This window comes from Staurois parvus, unplaced genomic scaffold (genome assembly GCF_062004578.1).
Source record: "Staurois parvus isolate SC_StPar_1 unplaced genomic scaffold, SC_StPar_1.0 ptg000006l, whole genome shotgun sequence".
Lineage (NCBI taxonomy): Eukaryota > Metazoa > Chordata > Amphibia > Anura > Ranidae > Staurois > Staurois parvus.
The window spans coordinates 7,706,226-7,733,293 of NW_028317802.1; the positions used below are offsets into that span (position 1 = coordinate 7,706,226).

The window sequence follows — 27,068 nt, forward strand, 5'->3', positions numbered from 1 at the left end:
CTTTAATGAAAGCTCCTAGGCCTCCCGGGTACCAAACTAATGCTTTATAATGATTTCATAGAATTCCACTAACTTAGAACCTGCAGTTTTTCTAAAGGGTTATGTAAATCTCTATGTTAAAGCTTTTTTGCCATTTTCGTAATTACTTTCCAAAGCAGAAACCTAAACTTGCACAATTAAAGGCCATTAATTATTAGCAGAATTAACACATGTTTTCTAAAGAGGTCTTATGTTTTGAAATCCAGTCATCAGAAAAGGCTGTCTATTTGTTGAATACCAGAATATATTTATGTTTGGAATCAATAATATATGCTCTGCTATTCCAATTAATAGGCTCACCTCCTGTTCTTTGAAATTTTCAATATAATTCAGTCATTATTTCTTTATTAGAAAAACTGTGTAATGTTTATGAAAACTAAGCAGGGGGGAAATGTAATGTAACAACGAACTAGATTCAGGCTCTTTTTTTTTTTTAGTATAAATGTAAAATGAAATATAATTAAAAAAGGAACTGTAGACATAGACTTTATTTCCTTTGTTTGGTAAATATCCAGAAATGTAGGGCCTTACATATTTCCCAAAAGTGTTTGTCAACATCAGTGTACTGAGACACACTGTCTTTTATACAAGCAGGGTACTCTATATATTTGGCTTTGTATGTGTAGGTTTTTGCTGACCACTGCTCACAGCAGCATGGCTTGTTATAGCTTCCTATTGGTATTGAATTTTCCATTGCAAGGGAAATGTTATATCATACATATGGATATGGGTAGGTATAACTTGTGGGTAAAATATGGGTGGGCGTTTGCTGGAGGTAGGTACATTTTGCTGGCTCCACAAGATGCCTTCTGCTACTTTTATTACCCAGATGAGGCTCTTCTGTACCCTTCTCACGTTTGGTTTACTTTGCTACTGAGGCATGATTTCCTCTGACAACATAGCTAAGCCCTGCCAATTGCCATTCCAATGTCCAATGAGACTGCCTTAGTGGACAGCAAAGACACTAACTGGAAAGGTATGTGACAGTTGGTTGAACTGAGCCATCAAGTCAGGGAAAGCTAGATTCCCATAAAAAAAGGGAAAATTAATTGTAGGGGAGCACAAAAAAAGGCTTTTTTGACTAAAATGGTAATATCTGGCATTTTATAATGTGTGCTCCTTGACATGATGTTTAGCTATAAATGTTTTAATCTGAGTAAGGTTCACAGTGCTTTAAAATACTGCAGAATAGGAAGAGAATTAGAGAGAATAGTCGAGGTAAGGGAGAGAAAGAAGGAGAATACTGAAGGATAAGGTGACAAGGAGTTGTAAAGTGTTTTTATTAATTTTCTTGTGCTTTTTGTGCTTTTCATTTTGATTATCATTAGGGATGCAGTTCAGGTTATGCATTACCGTGGTTCATATTACATTGTTGGGGTGGAAAGGCTTGTGAATTGAAAACTGTTGGCAGAAACATTTACAGGTTTCCAGCTAGAAACAAGGAAACTCCATTATGCAGTGTTTAGCCTTTGCTCCTGTGTCAGCTGAATCACAAGAGTCCATAATATGGAGGAGATGGTAACCCAACCCATTCACTATAAATGAATGGGCTCCCAATAGCCACATTGCCAGTGTGTGTTGATTAAGGAGAGGTAACTCTGTACAAAGACAAATACTGTACTATGCAGTGTTTTTAATTTTGGAATTTGTACATGTTCAGGCATGGCAGTGCCCGGTTTTTTTGATAATAACTTGCTTATTTGCCCTATAAATGGCAAGAATTGAATAACAAGATTTACCCCTATAGACCTCTATGGGGTTCACCACAAAGTCTGCAAAATTAAAGGAAAGTTCATAAACTGTTTACAGACTAAATCCAAGTTGATTTGCTCATGCCTAATTACCATGTTTTGCTAATTTTTACTATTAATTTTTTCTATTTCTCTAAGGCTTTATCATATGGGTCATACATGTTTTACATTATTATTTTATTGTCTTTTTGCATTTTTGTATTTTAAGTACTCACAAAGATTATCTCACAGGTTATGATGGTGATAACTGTGAGATGTTCATGAGGACATTCTGAAAATAAGGAATTGAAGTGGTTGTAAAATGAGAAATAGAGCCTTTCAGTGGATGAATAGATAATTCATGTGAAAAGATAATAATTGCATACTTTTATTTATGTGTATGAACTGAACATTTTCTGAAGGAAATCATAATCAATGCAGTTTAAATAACTACTGCATATTACAGGGTTTTACTGTGTCCTTACATGTTCTCCTTTCAAAAGGTTAATGTTAGTATACCAGATTTCAACAGCACTATCACAATGGAGATGGAAGATCATATTGTGCACACAGAACAGTACATTCGTTCGTAAATATGTTTTTTTAAAGAGTTACAGTATTGTCTATAACTATACCTGATGGTCATGACAAATTCTCGCAGCAAATTGCTTTGCGTATACTGAAAAAAGTGAATTACCGAGAAATGGCTGCCATGTAGCTGTGAGATACGCTATAAGGCTGGAAGGCTTTTCACCAGATTTTGGAGTGTCTGTGTGAATTTGTGCCCTCAGCCTCAAAAGGGCATTTGTGAGGTAGGGTAATGATGCTGGGCAAATATACCTTGCTGCAATTGGCATTGCATTTCATCTCAGCAGTGTTCAGCAGGTTTCAAATAGTTGCTTTCTTCAGGTCACTTGAATTCCTCTACACTAAACTCCTCAGATCTTTTGAACCTGATTTTTTGCAAAAGAGCACAGACATGTTGAAACAGGAGGACTGTCCTGTTAACTGTTGCCACATATTTAGAATCACACAGCTATCTAAAGTGCCTTTGCATGCTGTTCATCCATTAACAGTACCCTTTACTGGAAACGCTTGATCTCAGTAATTTGGAGGGATGTCCAAAAACCAATGACCACATAGCACAAAAGATTGTTACGTGTTTGGAATGTCATGTTTCATGGAGACCTTTATGTGGTCAACATATGATGAGTTTTGAAATTTGAATCATTGAAAGTCCTGGACGTTGGTGATGTTGTTTCTACTACTGGATATAAAGTTTTGTGTGAGCACACCAGATTGATGAATATGGAAAACAATCTTATTTTGTATAACTTTAGCTTGGAAGGGCACTGTGAGACATTTTGTAGGGTTCCCTCTTCAATGTCATCACGGGACTATAAGAAGCAAAACTCCTAGGCCTCTATTTTCAAGGGAGATTTTAAACCAAAGAAAGACAAACTATTCAGTTACAAGTGTCTGGCAACCATTTACAAAACCAATAGTGAAATGACACCAGTTTTGATGTTGTAGTATTGGTGCTCAAACACATGATGTAGGTTTATTAAAGTTGTGGCAAAGCTAGATTTGTTTGTTTTTTTAATAATAAGCTTGCAATGGTTTTGCACAGAGAAACCCTGATTCTCCTCTTCTGTGGTCCTCTGCTGGCGATCCTCCCCCCTTCCGATTACCCCCATAGCAAGCTGCTTGGTATGGGGGCACTCGTGCAGGATGAACCCTGAGCCAGGCTGTGTGTGTCCATTGACATACACAGCATGGCCCGGCCCCACCCCCTGGTCTCTCCTCACAGGTTGTGATTGACAGCAGCAGGAGCCAATGGCACCCTCTGCTGCCTGCATGTCCAGCGAGGAGAAAAAAAGCAGCGCTGCATTGAAACAGGGCTAAGGTTAGTATTCAGCGGGGGGGGGGGGGGTCATCCACATTAAGAGATAAAGGATGCATAGAAGTTTCTTCCTTTACAACAACTTGGCTGGGCAGTCAGTTTTAGAATATTGTATGTATTTTAACAATAACTAATAAATATGTTTGACATTGCAGTATGGTTTCAAGCTATTTTGTATTGTATTTGATATTGAAAATGTTTTAATAAGAATCAGTCTCCTTTACAGGGTTTGGCTTTTTTTGTTTATAGGTATTATTTTTTAGACTGTGGTAAATCCACAGCTCCCATTGCCAGAGGTGTACCTCAGGAAGAGTGTCGGCTTAACAGTGCCGCTTTTGCTTATTTGACAGTGGCAGTTCAGAGCCAAGAGGAGACTCCTATTCTGATCATGTCAAATCACACAGATGAAAGGTAGGATTTCCCCTCACTTTGGACTGCAACTGTTTCTAGTAAGTTGAACAGGGAGATCTGTACAAAAGGGGAGTCTTTACTGAGGGTTTAGGTTGCAAAGGGGGGTTCTTAATGGAGGATTAGGCTGGGATGAATGGTCTGTACTGAAGAGGTGGACTGGGGAGGGGTTAAAGCTTTGGGGGACATCTCCACTGAAGAGGGATAGGGGCTGTTGGTGGACAGTTTTACTGGGGGGGATATGACCCTAGGGGGATTTGTACTGGGATGAGGGAGTCATTTTTGGCTGTATTCTGTATGGGGGTCTGTGTTTTATGTGTCCCTGACCCCTGCAGTCTCTGTGTTACAAACGCATGACCCCTGCACTCTCTGCATTACACATTCCTGACCCCTGAACTTTCTGTGTTATGCACTCCTAACCCCTGCACTCTCTGCATTACATACTCCTGACCTTTACATTATTTGCACTAAGTAGACTTGAGCCCTGGATTATCTGCATTGCCCACTTCTGACCCCAGCATTCATTGTACTGCCCATTCCTGACTCCTGCACTCTCTGCATTACACATGCTTAACCCCTGCACTCCCTGCATTACATACTCCTGACCCCTGCACTCTTTTCAAAAATCACTCATGAGAGCTTCACTCTCTGCATTACGCACTCCTAAGCGCAGCACATATTGTATTATGCACTTCTGAGCACTGCAATCCCCATTCCTGACCCTTGCACTCTCTGCATTATCCACTCTTGACCCCTGCACTTGCTGCATTACACATTCCTTGTTTATGTATGCTGTGTATACAGTAAATAGGCTCATGTTTTTTCTAACTATTCAAGTCCTTACCCCCCCCATATGTGCTATGCTATGTGACATGCTAGGTACACTACTGCCCACAGCTATAGGACTTGTCAGGGTTGTCAACTACCCATTACATTACATTTGACTGTAACCTACATTACTAAAGTGACCCTGTCAGCAACGTAGACATGCAAATAACAGCTGGTCTCTGAAAGAGAATGTGAATAATTACCTTTCTTGTCTGTCATCACTCCTGTGCTATGTAGTGAGGTTGGAAGAGGAGAAACCAGTGAGCGCTGCAGGGAACACAGAAGATCGACACTACTGAAAGTCGGTTGTTTTATCAACAACAGATAAACATTCAGTGGGGTGGGCAGCAGGAGATTATTTTATTTTATTACAGGTACTTATTTAGCGCCATCAATTTACACAGAAATTTTCATATACTGTACATTGTACATTCACATCAGTCCCTAACCCTCAAGGAGTTTACAATCTAAGGTCCTTAACTCACATTCATACATACACATACTAGGGCCAATTTCTGATCTTTTTACCAAATAATAATCTTTTAAAAACTTTCCTTCTATTTATACAGTAGACTTGCTGTTTATTCCTCAGGCTCATACATGTTGTACACATGCAAACATATAAGACAACACCAAAGCTTCAGCACCTGGCATAGTGTGGCTTCTATCCTCATTCTTCTAAAAAGTCACTTAATTCTTCATTGTATTGGTAAAGTCAGAAGGAGGAGAAAGTTCTGTCCATCAACTTGTGTGTAAGCATGACATCATTAGTGTGTTAAGGCTGTAGCGGAGTGCTCCTTGACACACCATTCTTAAATGCAGGTGTGGGCTCCTTAACAGTTTTACCCACAATCTCCTTGGTTCCCACAATCCCCTGGGCACCTAGACATTTCCCCATTCTCCACCCTTTTTACAGCTCAGAGTATCCCAGAGTATCCCCCACTGGTGCGGAGGAGCATGTGATATGTCTCTGCGTGTGTAATTCTCCACTGTTAGTCCCTGTGTGCAAGTACCCGGGCTGGAGCCCAATAACACACAACTTTTAGGGAAGATTGAGCCAATGTGGGGCACTGCTCCAGTTGCTACCAGAGTACTGTACTTCAGGTGGGGTGGCCCTGCATCTCCAGCTGCTGGCCAGTGTTACCAGCCCTGAAACTCCTTCAGCCGCTCACCTATGGTGTCATCCCCAAGTGCCCTCTGGGCTGTTTGCCTGTGCAACACAGACATCACTGTGAGAGACACTGTCCCAGAGGCTAAGCAAAAGTAGCTGTTTATGTACTGTAATTTTTTCAGATGTAGTGTTCATTCTTTAGTATCTGTGGCTACAGAGCCAAGACTGAGACATTGCTCTAATGAGCTCCTGCTTGTACAGTTTTCTACTGCATGCACATTTTTATTGCCATTTTGACCCTATTTACACCATTATTTCCTACTCTGCATCTGTTTAGAAAAGTTAAACTAGAACTAAAAGCAGAAGATTTCCCTTCACTACCCGTCCCGTAGACAAAACAGAAAGTGAGAAAACATTAGAAAAGCCCTGGTTGTCACTAGAACTAGTGTCCCTACTATTTCTGTTCTGGGGACAGTTCAAAATTTCAGATTTTCTTTTACTTCTGGTTAAACAGGGCAAATAGAGAAGATGAATTTCCCTAGCAGTGGCATAGAGAGTAATGAAGACCTGACAGGTGTCCTAATCCCTCTCCACTCTATCCAAAACTAAAACAGAAAAAAAACTAAAGTTTTGCCTTTAGTTATACTTTAAATTTAAACCTCTGTCTGTTCATTCAGTTGATTTCCCTACCTGTTACAAAACTATTAATTCCCAATGCTTGGATAAATCCATGAAGGGATCTTATGAAAAATGTTAACTTAGCTGCAGTGCAGTGTTTTTGATTTTAAACCAAATTGGTATGATTATGTGACACTAATCATGTCTCTGGGGCACACAGTACTAGAGGAACAGTGCACCTCAAGTGCATCTCATAGTGCTTTTATTTTAACATATGCCAAAAAAGAGCATCTACAGTACATGTTCTGCGCCTTCATTTTGTAGCTTAGCTAGACAAGTATTGTCTTGAATAACAACATCCACTAACCTTTCTGGCAATAAACACAGTGTTAGTTCTATGTAGCGCTACCCTTGCAGGAGCCGCTTAGTAATGCGTGTCCCTAGTGGTTGATCCACTAGGGTCCCTGACCTTGCAAAGCTCCTGCCACCTCTGAAACTCTGGGTTCAGGAATATTTCAACTGTATAGAATAATAATGCAAGAGACACAATTCTTTAGTAACACCTCTATATTAGACTGTAGAGTAGGCTACAAGAATAATGGGTTTAGGATATACTACCTCAGTTAACACATAAAAGCAGATCACTGGTAAAATAGGAATAATCAATTAGCAACATTTAACAGGTTATACATTCATGAGTAGTAAGCTTCAGCTATTTAGCTGCAACACCAGCACAAAGAGGAAGATGTGAAGACTTGTTGACTTATCAGCTCCTTCTGTGCCACCAGCGCCGCAAAGCGGCATGTAGAGAATTATGTAAATGTATACTCTGGTACAAAATAGAAATACAGTAAGTACCTTAACCATTTGCCGCCCGGCCGGCAAAATCCCTCAGCGTTCTGGGTGGATGCCATATGGTGTCCTCCCAGGCATGCGCAGTTTGCCCGCCTCCAGAGCCGTGCAGCGGCGCGATCTGTCACCGGCCATGTACCTCGGACATGGTAGATGACAGATCTGAGTACCGGCCCTTTGCCAGTACCATGTGACCTGCTGTGACCAATCACAGCAGGTCACATGACAGTTGTATACAATGGATGGCTTCATTCATGCCATCCATTGTATACTAGTGTGCCTAGCTGTGAATGGTCACAGCGATCACATGCACAAGCTGGGCCAATCACAGCCCAGCTGTGTCATGTGATTAGCTGTGGCCAAATCACAGCTAAGCACGAAAAAAAAAAAAAACCCTGAATGAATCGATGTCATTCAGGTAAATGCTTGCTTATAGCAAAGTAATTCTTTGCTATAAGCAAATTGTGTAAAAAAAAAAAGTGTAAAAAAAAAAAAATACTGATTGTTACGGATCGCACGGTCACCGCCACCAACATGCGACAATCGCACGATCGCAACTAACAGTAATATGTCCTGGCCGCAGCGTCAGACCCCAGACCTTCTCACCAAACTCATGACCGAAGGACCGGCCGATCTAAAACCGCAGTGTGACGCGCGTAACAAGGCCACATCCAGCTGCACCCTGCACAGCGATTGTCCAGCTAATGGGCCACAATCGGTGCCTGCAGCCTGAATGCACTTGTTACTGGGTCGGGTTAATTACGCAACTAACCCTTTCAAACTGCCACCACCGTCTTTGGTACAGAGAAGACGGAAACTCTGTCAGAAATACACTATAATGATTGAAAAGTCACCTGTCCAATATGGTCAACTACAGGCCAATTTGGCAGGGAGTAAACAAACACAGTAGCGTCTCTTCGAAAGGCAGGAATTCGTGAATTGCAAGTAAGCGCTTAAAAACAGTTTAACACTTTCAGAAAGAAAGATTTATTACTAAAAGAGTCAAACAGGTGCAATAAAATATTTACAAAGAGATATCACGAAAATATATATATATATATGTATATAAAGATACAGCAAAGAGATAATAGGAAGAAAGTTACAGGGTTAAGTTACTTGCCAATATGCCTTGGTTTGCAGATCCAAGTTGCAGAGCAGGATGATTCTTTGATCTCCTTTTGTTACGATGTTCAGCTGAGAAGATGTGTTAAGAACGTAAACTTTCAGGCTTGCAGCCTGTCCTTTTTAAAAATCCCTCTGAAAGGGGGGTTGCTCTGACTACGCTGTGTTGGGAGGGGTCAGGGGAACTCTGTATTAAACTAACAGCTTCATACTCCATATGATATGAAACATACAGTTGACCTGAGGAATGTTCAATTACTGCTGGTCAGTTTTATGATGTGTGGGCCTACACAGTTTTGGGTCAGTGCTTCCCAATTCTCTGAGAAATGCTGGCCTTATCAGAACGTAGGTGAGAAAGGTTACATTTTCGCAGATGGCTGGCACCAAACTAGGAATGCCTAGCCTGTGTTTGACCCCCCACCATCTGTAACTCAGGAAGGGAGGGGGTAGGGAGTGAATAATCGAGGAATAAGGAATACTTCCACTAAAAGAAAAGAAAAAGGGGAACTCCGCGTCCAACTCTGATTTGCTAGTTTGCTACACTAATCACTTCCCCAAAGTAGTACAATGTTACTATGGTAACATTGTACTACTTTGGTCATAGTGAAATATGAAAAAAAATCTTAAAAAAAAGAAAAAAAACTTAATAAAAAATCTAAAAATAATAAAAAAATTTAAAACAATTAAAAAAAAATTATATATATTTTTTTCATACTGTTAGTGTCCCTGATCACCGCCATGCCAGTTATATGATGACGCTGTACTGCACTGGTGGCAATATGTAAAAATAAATAGTGAAAATAATTTTTTTAATTTTTTAATTTTCCGAAAAATTATGGCAAAAAATATAACTTCAAAAAACTCGCTATGCCTCTTAAGAAGTACGTCGGACTGTCTACTTTTCAAAAAGTGGTCATTTGGAGGATATCTGTACTATTCTGACATTCTTGGACCTCAAGAAATTAGATTGGCTGTCAGTACTTCAGGATTGATCAATTTTCAGATCTATACCATAATTTGTGAACTCTATAACTTTCCTACAAACTAAAAAATACATCCTAATTTGGGTTATTTTCACCAAAGACATGTAGCAGAATATATCTTGGTCTAAATTTATGAAGAACAATTATTTATTTGCAAACTTTTATAACAGAAACAAAGAAAATTGTGGGGTTTTTTTTCAAAATTTTCGGTCTTTTTTGTTAATTTAGCTAAAAATAAAAATCCCAGCAGTGATTAAATACCACCAAAAGAAAGCTCTAGTTGTGTGAAGAAAATGATAAAATGTTAGTTTGGGTACAATGTTGTATGACCGCGCAATTGTCATTCAAAGTGTGAGAGCACTGAAACCTGAAAAATGGCCTGGGCAGGAAGGGGGTAAAAATGCCCGGTATTGAAATGGTTAAGTTGACTAACAATGGCCTTAGAAGAGAAAAGGTTCCTTTAACTAGAGATTGCGACTTGAGTCCTGCGATGTTTAAAGTTCCTGGTATAGTGGTATGCGCTGTCTTCTGCTAGCAATGGTGGGCCCCATAAACATTAGCAAATACTAATGTTAATGAAATTCTATTTCTGCATATGATGGCGCTCTAACTATTGATATCAATAAACTGTTTAAAATTGTCATACAAATATATATTTGAAATCAATTCTTTATTATTTTGTTGAAAAAAACATGGTGTGGGTGGATTTCTACAAGTCACAAGCTGTGTCACACCCCACCAGCATGAAAACTGAGCATGTGCAGAGTTGCCTCTACAGCTGCAAAACCTTTAGCTGAACTGGGGACATGAACAGAAGGTGTAGATAGAGAGCACCAGGGTCAACCAGTTTTTTTTTCAGAATACAGAAAACAAATCTCAAAGTAACTGAGTGAGTATGGACAGCATGTAATACAGCATTTATTCATAGCTTTTTATGATGTAGGTTTAGTGACACATTAACTCTTTCACTGCCAGGTCCATACACTGGTCCAGGGAGAGCCATGGTGAGTGCCAGGGGAGAGAGGAGAGCAGGCGAACTCCCCACCCACTCCACTTTCCTCCCCTTCTTTGTGTGAGCTGGAAGGCAATGTCCATGTCGTCTCTTCCGGGTCATGGCTGTCACTTTCCCGGCTAGAATAGCCAGGGAAAGATACATTGCAATGCAGTTTGCATTGTAATACATCTAATGGATCACAGAGGAGACATGCAGGGTATTTTAGACCCTACATGTCACAATAAAGACAACCTGTCACCAAAACATCATCACATGACCCCTATGTGATGAAAAAAAGTTAAGTAAAACATTTTTTTTTTTAAATAAAGTAATACCCAAGCACGTAACCTTCTTCCCCAAAAAACATTTTGAGACCCGCCACCCCCACATATACGCATGTACAAACATAAATGTAGTGATGGGCCGAACACCCCCTATTCGGTTCATGGTCGAACATTCAAACCAAACTAAAGTTCGATCGCGAACTTCGAACAGGGGCAATTAACTAAGCTGTATCTTATGCATCTGAGTATGCGGTAAGATACTGCACAGCTACTAAAATACTGCATGAGTTATATTAAGTCATAGGGTATTTTAGTAGCAAAAACATTCTATAATGTTTTAGCTGTCAGCTGGATTCACCACTGACAGCAGAATGCAAAAAGAATTGCCGGCAATTAAAACATTTTTTAAAAAACGGCATGGGGTCCCCTGCATCCATACCAAGCCATTCAAGTCTGGTATGGATTTTAGGGGAACCCCCACACCAATATTTAAAAAAAATGGTTTGGAGGATCCCCCAAAATCCATACTAGACCCTTTTCCGAGCATGAAACTTAGCAGATCAGGAAAGGGGGGGGTGAGTGCGTGCCCCCCTCCTCCTGAACCATACCATGTCACATGTCCTCAACATGGGTGGTCCTTTGGGGCAGGGAGGTTCCACCCCCAAAGCACCTTGTCCCCATATTGATGGGGACAAGGGCCTCTTCCCCAAAACCATGGCCGATGGTTGTGGGGGTCTGCGGAGATCCAGGCACCCCCATGTGAATTAGTATGGTGTACATGGTACAGGTCAGGTACATTGCTTTGGCCAATCAAATGCACTGTCAGGGTGCAGTGCATTGTGAGGTGTGGCAGACAGACAGGCAACATCAAGCCCAACCCTATAAACGCACACATCGGGCGCCTACGAGTGAAAACATATATTGTTATACATATGTTACATGTCGCCACACACGCTGGAGTGAGAGCAATAATTCCAGCACCAGAACTCCTCCGTAACGCTAACCTGATGACCTATAGGGGCCTTTGAAGCATTGTCTATAGAAAATATAGGGTGGTGAAGTTTGTCGTCATAGGCGCACACACATTTAAGGTGTGGCATGTTGGGTATCTATTTACTTGGCACACCTTTGTCTTTTATATTTATTTATTGTGCTTCTTTTTAATGAAATTTTGCATTTCCTAGACTTTTGCAATAATATTGTGTGACATAAAAAATTGAAACTACCACTATTTTCTTCTCTAGGGTGTCTGCTTTCAGAAAACATATAATGTTTGGGGGTTTCATGTAATATTCAGGCCTAAAATGATTTTTTAACATGTGTGCAAAAAAAATGCAAAAACTGGCTTTGGCAGTGACAGGGTTAAATCCATATATTCACTTTGTTTCAGGCTATAAGGTTAGAGCTGGGAACAGTGCCAAAACATTTTAAATGTTTGTATCTTGGCTATTCTAGTTATGGGAAACCTTTCTGCATTTATTTCCGAGTTTGTAATTCTAGGGGTACCACTGCACACACATACAGTACGTCGACTTTTACTTCTCCACCACCAATAGCAACTCTTATGCATAGCTTTATTTTATTATCTGCGAATGGCAGTTTCAGGCAAAACTAAAATAATTACAAAAAGTTCAGCCTAGGTGCCTCTGAAACCAGAGATATGATAACATGTGCATATGATATATACCTACAATTAACAGCTTTGGAATGGCAGAACGGCACAACTACTTAGCTATGCTGAATGCTGGCAATTTATCTAAGTTATTAGCTGGACAGAATGGAGAAGTACTCTCAAGGAAGTGCTTTGGATTTTTTCAAAGAACGAGACATCTCATCTCTGGTTCTTTCTCATAATTAAGATTAAACCCTATGTGTACATATCAAGGAGGTATGGGAGTGTTGTCAGTTCTCGACTTCAATAAACATTATTGCTGTCTCGTACAATCACTGTTTTAGATATATTGTATGCTCTGGAATTTAATTTGTTTTATCTTGACATTAAGTGCCTTAGTTCTGAACAGTTCTTAGTAAATTATTTGCATGGGTGAAAGTAAAGGATATTGCAAAGTACTCAAGGGGCTGCTTATCAAAGTGAGCTTATTAAGCTTTTATTGTTTTAATCCATTTATTATTACATTTTTCTAGAAGAATTGAATTTTAGAGGTAATTTAAACCTCATATAGGCCCTTCTGGGTTTTTTTTTTTTTGGGGGGGTTGTTGTTTTTTAATACAGAAGGGCAGTTACCAGATTTTGTAAGGGATTGCCACCTTCCGACATTATAATGCAAATGATGTATAACTGGAGAAATATGAAAAAGAATTTAAGAAAAATACAAATTTCCATGCTGTCCATCCCTGTGGTTGCACTCTCAAAATTGCTTTGTAAACAAGACTCATGTACTGTCAGTAAATGTACTGTATATGTGTATAGAGAACCCTCAGCTCAATAAACCTCCTAAGAAACAAATTGTGCCGCTAGCATATAATGATTTACCACATGTAAGCCATAAATCAATAAAAAATGCAGAGCAGCAATATAAACATAAATATAGTGCTAAAAATATTAAACAAGCATATATACAGTCATGGCCGAAATTGTTGGCACCCTTGATATTTTTCCTGAAAATCAAGTATTTCACACAAAAAAGGTATTGCATTAACACATGTTTTGCTATACACATGTTTATTCCCTTTGTATGTATTGGAACAAATATAAAACAGAGGCAGAAAAGCAAATATGACATAATGTCACACAAAACCCCAAAAATGGGCTGGACAAAAGTATTGGCACCCTTAACTTAATATTTGGTTGCACACCCTTTGGAAAACATAACTGAAATCAGTCGCTTCCTATAACCATCAATAAGCTTCTGACACCTCTCACCCGGAATTTTGGACCACTCTTCCTTTGCAAACAGCTCCAGGTCTCTCTTATTGGAAGGACACCTTTTCCCAACAGCAATTTTAAGATCTCTCCACAGGTGTTCAATGGGATTTAGATCTGGGCTCATTGCTGGCCACTTCAGAACTCTCCAGCGCTTCTTTGCCATCCATTTCTGAGTGCTTTTTGACGTATGTTTGGGGTCATTGTCCTGCTGGAAGACCCAGGATCTTGGACGCAAACCCAGCTTTCTGACACTGGGCCCTACAGTGCGACCCAAAATCCTTTGGTAATCCTCAGATTTCATGATGCCTTGCACACAGTCAAGGCACCCAGTGCCAGAGGCAGCAAAACAACCCCAAAACATCATTGAACCTCCACCATATTTTACCGTAGGTACTGTGTTTTGTTCTTTGTAGGCCTCATTCCGTTTTCGGTAAACAGTAGAATGATGTGCTTTACCGAAAAGCTCTATCTTGGTCTCATCTGTCCACAAGACGTTTTCCCAGAAGGCTTTTGGCTTACTCAAGTACATTTTGGCAAACTGTAGTCTTGCTTTTTTATGTCTCTGTGTCAGCAGTGGGGTCCTCCTGGGTCTCCTGCCATAGCGTTTCATTTCATTTAAATGTCGACGGATAGTTCGCGCTGACACTGATGCTCCCTGAGCCTGCAGGACAGCTTGAATGTCTTTGGAACATGTTTGGGGCTGCTTATCCACCATCCGGACTATTCTGCGTTGCAATCTTTCATCAATTTTCCTCATCCGTCCACGACCAGGGAGATTAGCTACAGTGCCATGGGTTGCAAACTTCTTGATAATGTTGCGCACTGTGGACAAAGGCAAATCTAGTTCTCTGGAGATGGACTTGTAACCTTGAGATTGTTGATATTTTGCCACAATTTTGGTTCTCAGGTCCTCAGACAGTTCTCGTCTCCTCTTTCTGTTGTCCATGCTTAGTGTGGCACAGACAGACACACAATGCAAAGGTTAAGTGAACGTCTCTCCTTTTTATCTGCTTTCAGGTGTGATTTCTATATTGCCCACACCTGTTACTTGCCCCAGGTGAGTTTACAGGAGCATCACATGCTTGTAACATTCTTATTTATCCGCAGTTGTGAAAGGGTGCCAATACTTTTGTCCAGCCCATTTTTGGAGGTTTGTGTGACATTATGTCGAATTTGCTTTCTTTCCTCCCTTTTTTTGTTTTGTCCCAATACACACAAAGGGAATAAACATGTGTATAGCAAAACATGTGTTAATGCAATACGTTTCGTGAGAAATACATGATTTCCTGGAGAAATATCAAGGGTGCCAACAATTTCGGCCATGACTGTAAGTAGTGAAAACAGAAACTGTGCTTGTGACAATCAATGTGTGCTACACCAAATGTCTTGCCAATGCATACACATAGGCACCCATAGAACTGCACATAACAAGTGCTGAGAATGAATTGTGCACACAAATACCAAATAAAATGGCCTTAATAGTGGACTGTCCCTTTAAATCCTAAATATCTTCATGTGAACTTGTGTGGTATATCTCCTATAGATCATGATCCAAACACACCAGCAGCAAGTGTCTTATAAATATGGTCACAAAAAATGGCGAACCATCCCTTTAAATCCACTGTACTGCAAGTGAACCAGTGTAAACACACTACTGCATAAACGTATACGGTGCTCCTGTGTCACCCCTTAGTGCTCATCCACCTCCAACATTCTATTGTGATCACCTCCACGTTTGACCCGCAATGACAGGTCAAACTGCGCCTTTCCCTTTAACCCGGGAGGGTATACTGGTACACAGATCTTCACCACCGTTAGCCAACACTTTTAAATATCTCCAGATCGCTCCACATCCATGTGAAAAGGATGCTCAATATAGTATAGTATTGCCAATAAAAACAGCCTTTATTAAAATAATCTAGTAAACTCACATTTAAAAGTGTCCTCCTGGGACACTACAGGGTTAAAACTCACTATACAGTGTAATCTGTAAGCAATGTGCAGAAAATCCCTGATTTTTATTGATTTATTTTTACTCTATATGCTACAAAAACAGATTCCACAGTTGGTGAAATCTGGAAATTTCAGTTTGGTGCCAATATTAAATGTGAAAAGCTATTTGAGTAAGTGTGAAAATACACAAAAAGGTCACAATATGATATCCAGTCAAACCAAGCAAATTTGCAAATATACCATCCTTTCCTGGCCTTCTAGGCTGCATGCTCAGATTAGGCCTGGTATGGATATTAAGGGGGTGTTTTTTTCTTTGAATTTTTCTGGGTGGTTCCCCTTTATTATAATATCACACCCTAATCCTGATGAGGGTTTGGTATAGATATTTCCTCTGGATCAACTGTGGGTACAAGATTATAGCTTTTTTTTAATGGTTGAACTGGATGGACTTTTGTATTTTTTTCAGCCAGAATAACTATATTAAAGGGGAACCCCAGACAGTAACAAACTGAAAGAGAACGTGATGACACAGGGTGCAGTGTGAAAATGCACATAAAACACACATAAAAACTGATGTTAATGCATATAAAAACTCATGTAAACTCATGTCTCTCATGGGCAGCACAGTGGCTAAATGGTTAGCACTTCCGCCTGGCAGTACTAGGGTCGTTGGTTCAAATAACAACCACGGCACCACCTGCCTTGAGTTTGCATGTTCTCCCTGTGCCTGCGTGGGTTTCCTCCGGGTACTCTGGTTTCCTCCCACATTCCAAAAACATGCTGGCTGGTTAATTGGCTCCTGTCTAAATTGTCCCTAGTATGAATGTAAGTTAGGGACCTTAGATTATATGCCCCTTGAGGGTTAGGGACTGATGTGAATGTAAAATATATATGTAAAGCGCTGCATAAATTGACAGCGCTATATAAGTACCTGTAATAAATAATGTCTTTGCAAGTCAAATATGTACATTTTCTCTATCCTGCACTTATGGTGTGAATGAGCTCACAGTGCTCAGTCTCTTCCATTAATGAGCATCAACCAAATACAGCCCCAAGGATCCATCACACAGCAAACATGGCAGTGCATGCTCATCCACTCCTACTTCTTTCTTCAGAAAGCCCTTTACATTTACTGCTGAATAGCATAGCACCACATTTTTTAAAATGTAATCAACGTTATCTGATCCACTAACATTAAAGTGTATGTAAACACAAAAAAAATATTTGATTGTATGTGTGGCATCATGCCTGACTATACAGTTTTATTGCCTTGCTTCCTTGCTGCTTCCTGTCTCTCTTCCTTTTGCAGCTTCCTACAATTAACAGCAACTTCTCTTGATTATTTTTTTAATAATATTTTTGTTTTCAGTGTTTTTTTGTTTGTCTGTTGCATCTAAGCACTGTTGAACCCCTGCAGCATCTTTACAAGCACTTCCTGTCTACACACACTCACAGAACCACTGCTGTAAGGGCACCATTGGGTCCTGTTTACATCACTGATGCACATCATATGCCTCTTAAAGTAGATGTAAACCCTAACTGATTGACACTTAGTTTGCTAAAGCACCGTCAGTGGGAAGTATAGTGCCCCATCGTTAGTGTCAGTGGGAAGTATAGTGCCCCATCGTTGGTGTCAGTAGGAGGAATAGTGCCCCATTGTTGGTGTCAGTGGGAGGAATAGTGCCCATCGTTGGTGTCAGTGGGAGGAATAGTGCCCCATCGTTGGTGTCAGTGGGAGGAATAGTGCCCCATCGTTGGTGTCAGTGGGAGGAATAGTGCCCCATCGTTAGTGTCAGTGGGAAGTATAGTGCCCCATCGTTGGTGTCAGTGGGAGGAATAGTGCCCCATCGTTGGTGTCAGTGGGAGGAATAGTGCCCCATCGTTGGTGTCAGTGGGAGGAATAGTGCCCCATCGTTGGTGTCAGTGGGAGGAATAGTGCCCCATCGTTGGTATCAGGGGGAGCAATAGTGCCCCAACATTGGTGTCAGTGGGAGGAATGGTGCCCCATCATTGGTATCAGTGGGAGGAATAGTGCCCCATCGTTGGTGTCAGTGGGAGGAATAGTGCCCCATCGTTGGTGTCAGTGGGGGGAGGAATAGTGCCCCATCGTTGGTGTCAGTGGGGGGAGGAATAGTGCCCCATCGTTGGTATTAGTGACACCAATGATTGGGCACTATTCCTCCCACTGACACCAATGATACTTACCTTGCTGACCCCTGCTCCAGCCTGGGCTCGCTCCCTCCCTCCCTCTCCCATGGTACAGACACTTACCGGTCAGATGTCTTCCTTCTCCGGCCGCTCTCCTCCTCTTCACTCGCTCGATCTTCGCGGTGCCGCTCGGCTCCTCCTTTCCAAGCTCCACCTCCTCGCCGGTGATTGGCCGCCTGTGTGCCTCTCCTGAGCTACAGTTCCGGCGGCCAATCACCGACAAGGAAGGATTGATCCCGGGGGTGTGTCCAGATGACAGGGATGGCATGTCATCCCGCCCACACCTGGAGACGGATCAAGGAGCGGTGTCTCGGTTCCTAAGGCCATCGGAAATATGTGTTTTCCGATGGTCTTAGGCCACCCCTGGGAAAGTGTCGTTCGACCCCCAAAGGGGTCGCGACCCCCAGGTTGAGAACCGCTGCCTTACAGTGTTTTAAGAAACTTACGAGCACTCTATGTTTGGAAGTAGGAAAGTCATCTGGCAAGTAGGCCATATTTGTAAAGAAGCAGGCTTTCTAGGATAGCTAATCTATACAGTTGTGCTCAAAAGTTTGCATGCCCTTGGAAAATTGGTAATAGTATGTACCATTTTTGTAAAGGAAACATGAATGAGCAGACAAAACACATTTCTTTTATTTCTTATAGTTTTCATATTCAGCTGTAGATAAAAACAGAATGGAACAATCATAAAAAAAACCATGGCAACAAGTAAGTAAATGAAGGTCTCCTGTTCAAAAGTCTGCATACCCTTAGTTCTTAATATTGTGTATTGCCCCCTTTAGCATAAATGCAGTCTTTTGTAATAGTTGTCTATGAGGCTCCGAATTCTTGCAAGTGGTATAGCTGCCCATGCCTCCGGGTCATGCAAAGTCTTTGGTCTTCTTGCATGAACCGCATGTTTGAGTTCTCCCCAAAATGGCTCGATAATATTAAGGTCAGGAGACTGTGATGGCCACTCAAGAACCTTCATATTTTTCTGCTTTAACCACTGAAGGGTCAAATTGGCCTTGTACTTAAGGTCATTGTCATTCTGGAAGGTCCAAGAAGCGTCCCATGTGCAGCTTTCATGCAGAAGAATGCAAATTGTCTGCTCATATTTTCTGTTAATATACTGCATTCAATTTTCATAAGATTCACAGTGCCTTTAGAGCTCAAACATTACCAAAACATGAGTGAGACGCCACCATGCTTCACAGTGGGGATAATATTCCTATAATAACCGTGACTCTTGTAAACTGCTATGCATACACTAATAAAATAATATAATAATAATTATTTATGCACACTCCCATACAAATGTGTTATGACACGCCTCACCCACCTATGCACTAATCAAGCCTACTGTTCAACTCAATTTCCAAAATTATATATGAGAATCAAGTGATTTTTAAAGTACATCAGATAATTATACATAAATGTGCAATAAAAAAAAAAAAAAGGTCCATAAACAGTCCAAAAAATCACTTGAAAACTTCTTCCCATAAGGAATATCCTTCAGTTATGTTAACAATTATTCCAACATCTCATGTGCTCAAAAATAATATCCAAATGTGATTTCAGATCCTCTCCACCAGATATGCTCTCACCTGGTTTATATGACGAAACTGCTAGGTGAGGTCATATATAGCTTGTGCCCCTCTATTAGAACTGGTGCTATTATCCAGCTTGGATGGGTCTGTACTCCCAAATAATTCCACCTTTTCTCCTTCTCCTTATCGATCCTCCTCAGGCATAGGAGAAAAGATCACCAAAACATAGTGCTTATCCTTCTAAAACATTTATTAGCTTAAAATAATTTCCAATTTTACACTTACATTTATAAGGTGTCTGAGCGCACCACACTATAAATCTCAAATCTATAGTTGACAAAGGTGCGTTTCCCTACGCACCATCTGGCCAAATGATGAATCTAAAATACATAACCTTTATTCAAATATATAGAAAATGTATGCTCAGCTGTAATTAATGCCTATTGGAATGGAATGTACTGCGCACAACAATATGACTGGATACCATTGCAATTATTAACCTTACATCCAAATGTAAGGGAAACGTACCCTCGTCCAGTATATATATATATATTTTAAACAGAAAATTGATGTTGCGCCAATCACAATAATGCCACAGACATTCCAAAACAAATAATGAGATGAGAAGACAATAGATAATACACCATAACATAATCAGTAAATGGAATGAATATGGGAGGAATATTGCTGATGAAGTCACCTGACAGTGATGTAACGCGTAGGTTAGAGAGCGGAATGTGGTGACGTCATTTCTGACACGAACAGCCACAGCTATATTGGTACACCCAGTACACCCATATCAGCACATGTTATTGATGCCTTGTTTGATCTGTTCCCATGTAAGTGCGCATTTGTCTCTACAATACATTTGATTAATTTACAATATTACACTATGGAAGCACTTTTTCTTGTCTCCGTGGGAGTGCTGTGAGCTGGCTGTTTTTTCTGGTCCAACGAACCCCTGGCAGGAGTTCTGTGTGCTAGCGAATTTCCGTGTCCAAAGATGAAAGATATATTACCACCGCTGAACAGTATGGTCCACCAGTGAGGGAGATATCATCCCTACATCGCTGTTTGGGATTCCACTTAAAGGGCTCCTGCAGTGAGTGTCCTGAAAGTCTTTTGGCCCCTTGGGGTTTGGGTGTGGAGGTGAGGAGGCAATTTAGCTGGTGTGGGATTCAACAATCATTTACCTATCCACGTTGTGGTTTTTTTATGCGTTTTTGTTGGACGCTTTTGCACATGGACTTTATGTCGTATTTACGATTTTTTTAGTCACATTATTTATTTCTTCATTGTGGTATTGTATTTTACGGTGCACAGTAATACATTCATTTGGTTTCACTGTGCGTTTATATCACCATTTTCTGTTTTATACTAGTTGCACTCTATATATGTGTGCCACATTTATTTATGGTATTTCTATGGTCACTTATTAGTCGTTTTATGTCACATGGCCTTTTCATGCACATTGTGGTATGACTCTTTAGCTGCATGGTCACATTTTTTGGCCTCACTGTGCATTATTATTATCATTCTTCTGTGATAAGTGGTTTGTCCACTTTTAATATTAAGCACTTCATTTTGTATTTTTCATATTTTGCTCCACTCTCTCATCAGTTGCATTCACGTTACTTCATTTTTGTTGTGACGGACTCATATGTCCCACTATTACTGTGATTTAGTTAATATTTTATTTTTCCCTGATCATTTCCGTGCGTTTTGCCCATGGTCACGATTTATTTTCTGTTACACCTTTTGATCCTCATTTTGGACCTTTTTTATTTCACCTTTCCCTTCACTCCCATATTCCTTCCATTTACTGATTATATGATGGTGTATTATCTATTGTCTTCTCATCTCATTATTTGTTTTGGAATGTCTGTGGCATTATTGTGATTAGCACAACATCAATTTTCTGTTTGTTGTTTTTTGCTAGTGGTATAGCCAGGTGTGTGCTGCTGTCCCAATAGTCCCATCTTTTCTAGTAGCAGTGCGAAACGTTTTTTACATATTTTTAATATATATTTATTTTGCCAAAGATGATTTACAAATTAGGGCTTAGTTCAATAGTTGACACTATAAATCTCGTTGTATACTGCGAAATGCACATCCATACAGTCTACAGCTAGCTATTGGGTTACCGGTAAGAATGTTTGCAAGTGATTCTTTTGATTTTTTGGACTGTTTATGGACCTTTTTTTTATGTATACTTGTCTGATGTAATTTCAGAATCACTTGATTCACATTTATCATTTGGAAATTGAGTTTGAACAGTAGGATTGATTGGTGCATAGATGGGTGAAGCGTGGCATTTCTCAAGGGGATGATATTCTTGTTGTTATAGGCTTGTTGACCCCTCTCCAAACATAGCGCCTTTGGCTGTGACAATAAAGCTCTATTTTGGTCTCATCACTCCGGATTGGCGTGTGCCAGAAGCTGAGAGGCATGTCAAGGTGTTGTCAGGCATATTATAACTGGGCTTTTTTGTGGCATTGGCAATGTAAAGGCTTCTTTCTGGCAACTCGGCTAGTTCATTTTTGTTCAAGTATTATTGTATTGTGCTCCTTGAAACAACCACACCCTGTATTTATCCTGAGATTACCATTGCTTTTTAATTTGTATCTCAAACAATTCTTCTGGCAGTTGAGGCTCCAGTCTATCTTAGTCTACCTGACCTTGGCTTGGTCTCAAGAGATCCTGAATTTTCCACTTCTTAATAAAAAAAAAAAAATTAATACTGACTGGCATATTCAAGGCTTTGGATATCTTTTTATATCCTTTTCCATCTTTATAAAATTACACAGGTCTTTTGACAGTGCTTTTCTACTCCCCATGACTCTGTATCTAGCCTACTCAGTGCAACCACGTGAGAGCTAACAAACTCATTGACTATTTATACACAGACACCAATTGCAATTTAAAAAGCCACAGATGTGGGAAATGAACCTTTAATTGCCAATCGAACCTGTGTGTGTGTCACCTTGTGTGTCTGTACCTAAGGTTGGCCATACATTATACAATTTTCTTGAGATTTTTGGTTTAGATTTACCAAAAACCATATAATAGGAGGTCAAACCTAACAACACTTTCAATTGTATCCAGTTAGGCAGGCTCTTGCACTACATAGTTGAAGGTAAATCTAAAGGAAATTGGGCAGAAATTGGAAAGAAAATTGTATAGTGTATGGCCAGCCTTAGTCAAACATTCCAGGGTATGTCAATTTTTGATCAGGGCCATTTGGGTGATTTCTGTTATTATGATTTAAAAAGGAGCCAAACAACTATGTGATAAGAAATGGCTTCATATGATCACTAAAGATAGTTTTTGGCATGATCAGTCATATCAATATCAATGCCAAAATGTCACGATTTCTGCCAGGGTATCCAAACTTTTGAGCACAATTACACGTAAGTCATTCTGTAGTAATGTGAGTTGTGAGTAACCCTGAAAAGATAAACTGTAAGGCCTCATTCACGCCATACATGCAGAAAAACTGATGGAAAAATGCACAGATTTAATTTGCAGAGGCATGTGTTTACATCAGTTTTCATGAACGTTTCAGTGAGTTTTATACACATTGAAGATTTGTGCGCAGACAAAATCTGCACATGATACCAGTGTTGTGGTGTAAACATGGCACATAGAGAACAATTGTTTTCTTTGTGGCCTTGCAGAACATGTGCAGAAAACCTCACGTCTCTGCACACTGGTGTGATCGAGGCCTGAGGATGATTGGCAGAAAATGATGCATTCCTCTTGAATGATGTACTCTGGCACATCCTATGATATACTCCCGGCACACAGCCAAATTATTCCCAGTGCCAGAGTTACCTATACAACAGCTGATGAAGCTGGTCAGCCTACCATGTTACTCAGGTGTGGAAACATTTGAATTTCAGCTGTTAAAATAAGACCCCTATAGACAAACATTTACAAAAACAAGACTTTACAAAAAATTATTTAAACACAGTTTAATATTACTGACTGTTAATTGTAATCTACATTTGTTTTGATTGCAAACATTCCATGATTTACCTATTCAGGTTGAAAATTGCTGTCATTTAATTCAAACATATTTTGGATTTCTACCTGAATAGTTTCCAAATTGTGGTTTGATCATGAGCCATAATTAAAGCAGTTCTATAAAACAAAGCATATGAACAACATTTTGCATTGTCATATGGTACATAACATTTGCATTCCATATTGCTTACCCTACCACTTCTTCAGATATACTGTATATTCACTGTTACTCCACTTGAGTCCTTCCAATAGGCTAATTTCTCTAAGCAGTAAGTAGTATGATTTGTTACAGTATAACAACCGTTATTTTCATCAATGATAGATAAAAAATAACAGTGGAATGGCTTAAAATATGAACTGTTATTGTAAAGCACATGCAATACAATAGCTCTTCCATAGAAAATGAGATCTTTAGTAGCCTATATACTTGAATCCTGGCCTGGATATGATCTCTAGTTAGCAGACCCAGAGTTAGACAGAATGAACACACATGTTACAGAGCTGGTACTGCTGTTGTTACTTGTCCTAAAGGCAAGGCCAAGGCAGAAGCAGGAGAGGCCCCCATACCTTAGGTGCTATAATGGTAGGAGAGCAGCTGTGACAGAAGCTTCTCCTATCTCTGTAAGGGTTTCATGGGACCTGTTCTTAATCTGCCAGTGAAGTCCTGCAGATTACACAGGGAGACCAGCACTTCCAGTGTAACCAACAGAATTCTACTGTCAACTTAATAGAAGGTTGAGAAACACTGTTATAGACCATGATACTATTGACAGACAACAGACACTCTATATTATTATTAATATAGAGGATTTATTTCCCTTTCTTTTTCTTTTTATCCTTTTTTCTTTATTTCTTCTTTTGTTTTCATATTTGTTTTCTTTCTTTCCCTTTTTTATTTTATTTTACTTAATTGTTACTCCTCCATACTTCATATTGGTATATAATTATGGGTAACTCAGCTACATTATCAATTGAATGCTAAATATTCATGCATGCTTCCACTACAGATGAAAACATAGATAATGATTATTCAGTTGACTGTAACGTATTTATTTGCTATATTGTTTATTACCAACGTAGTTAAATAATCTTGTGTCAGTGGATTGGAAGCCAGTATTGTAAATGTACCCTTTTATATTGTACATTTATTTTGTTATACTATCCTAATTTTTGTTGTTACTTATAATTTGGAAATATCTAATAAAAATATTTTTTTAAAAAGCCTGCACTGGTGTTCATACACCACTGTCAGTCCCCACCATACAAGGGGGTATTCCAAAGGAACATGTCTCAGGACACAGACCGGCCAGAATTCTAATCCCAGAAGAGGGGTATATATACACTAAATTGCCAAAAGCATTGGGACACCCCTCCAAATCATTGGATTCAGGTGTTCCATTCACCTCCATGGCCACAAGTGTATAAAATCAAGCACCTAGGCATAGATGCACACTACTTCTACAAACATTTGGGAAAGAATGGGTCGCTCTCAGGTGCTCAGTGAATTCAGGCGTAGTACCGTGATAGGTTGCCACCTGTGCAATAAGTACATCCATGAAATAAATATTCCATGGTCAACTGTTATTGATATAACAAAGTGGAAGCAACTGGGAACAACAGCAACTCAGTCATGCAGTGGTAGGCCATGTAAAATGACAGAGCGGGGTCAATACATGCTGAAGTGCACAGTGCGCAGAAGTCGCCAACTGTCTGCAGAGTCAATAGCTAAAGACCTCCAAACTTCGTGTGGCCTTCAGATTAACAAAACAGTGCGTAGAGAGCTTCATGGAATGAGTTTCCATGGCTGAGTAGCTGCATCTGTAAGAGGTGTAGAAAATAGGCAGCCCCATAAAATTAAAATCCAAAGCTTAATACCTAATATAACTGTAATCTATCTTTGTTAATAGAAGATATTAGAGATTGCATTTTTATCGCATCATCACAAGAGGGCAGAACTACTTCCTGTGATAATAGGAAGACACAGAAGTGGGAACTAAAAAATCTAACAATTTGTTTCCGGCAGGACAGTGATTACAGTGAACAATCCATGTCTGAGTTTTGTAGTTGCCAGGAGAATGGTACTTGCCTGACTGCATTGTGCCAAGTGTAAAGTTAGGTGGTAGGGGGGTTATGGTGTGGGGTTGTTTTTCAGGGGTTGGCCTTAGCCCCTTAGTTCCAGTGAAGCGAAAACTTAACCGGTTCCCACCTGGCCTATGGCCGAATGGCGGCCGGCAAAAACCCTCGTCCCTCCGGGTGGACGTCATATGGCGACCTTTCAGGCATGCACAGTTTGCATGCCAGCAGAGCCGTGCAGCAGCGTGGTCTGTCACTGGCCATGTACCTCGGACACGGCAGATGACAGATCTGTGTACCGGCCCTGTTGCCGGTACCATGTGACCTGCTGTGACCAACCGCAGCAGGTCACATGACAGTTGTATACAATGGATGGCTTCCTATCATGCCATCCATTCTATACAAGTGTGTCTAGCTGTGAATGGTCACAGCGATCACATGCACAAGCTGGGCCAATCACAGCCCAGCTGTGTCATGTGATTAGCTGTGGCCAAATCACAGTTAAGAAAAAACAAATCCTGAATGAATCGATTTCATTCAGGTAAATGCTTGCTTATAGCAAAGTGATTCTTTGCTATAAGCAAATTGTGTAAAAAAAAAAAATATATATATATATATATATATATATATAGATCACTTCCCCAAAGTAGTACAATGTTTCTATGGTAACATTATACTACTTTGGTCATAGTGAAATATTAAAAAAAAAAATCTTAAATAAAAAGAGAAAAAATGTAAAAAAAAATAATAAAAAAATTAAAAAAATAAACATGTGACCCTTTGTCCCCACAAATGGGACTCAACCTAGGCATACGTGAATCCCTGTGGAGGGATAGGTGCTTATCAGATACACATGAATTAGCACAAATATATCAAAGTCCAATAAATGTGAACCAACACGTGAACACAAAATATATAAAATATGTGTAATGGTAAGGCGATAAAATTAGATAATAAAAAATAAAAATAAAATAGAAAATAAAAAAGAAAATACAATAAAAAAGAAAGAAAATAATAATACTATACTATATATTTTTTAATTTCTTTTTTATTATCTAAATTTATCGCCTTACCATTACACATATTTTATATATTTTGATGTTTCTATCCAGTGTTTCAACCATTTTGCCATCGATTTATTGTTTTTCTTTATTACATTGTTGGTCTTATTTTTATTATTTATTTTTTATAGATAATAATAATTTCGGATGGCATCGCTTGTGGTGAGGCATATTGGGAGTGTACATCATTGGGGATGGTTTTCTCCGCTTTTTTAATCAGTAACTCGACATATCAGATTCGTGTGCCATTAGTCCGGCGGTAAAGTGTCCCTAATACCGCTCGGAGCTCACTAAAATGTCCGCGATCGTCCCGTCCAAATGTGGAATTAGGCTAATCTATCAGCCTTTATTAAGGAATGTTGCCAGCCAATCACACAGTCCTGATGAAGTCACGTGTTAACGTGACGCAACGCGTTGATGGTACAGCGTGGTGACGTAGCTTCCGGTGTGACGCACTTC

General features: G+C 39.8%; 1 long non-coding RNA gene across 2 annotated transcripts in view; it reads right to left on the bottom strand.

The window, feature by feature from the left end:
* The window catches only part of LOC149474313 (uncharacterized), a 157,867-nt gene that overhangs the window by 46,177 nt on the left and 84,622 nt on the right, over positions 1-27,068 (bottom strand). Inside the window, exon 3 of one of the 2 annotated variants that reach the window (XR_016306302.1) lies at positions 5,112-5,175. The exons of the other annotated variant lie outside the window; for it this stretch is intronic. This is a non-coding gene — a long non-coding RNA (uncharacterized LOC149474313). The remainder of the gene's footprint in view (positions 1-5,111; positions 5,176-27,068) is intronic. 2 annotated transcript variants of the gene reach the window in all.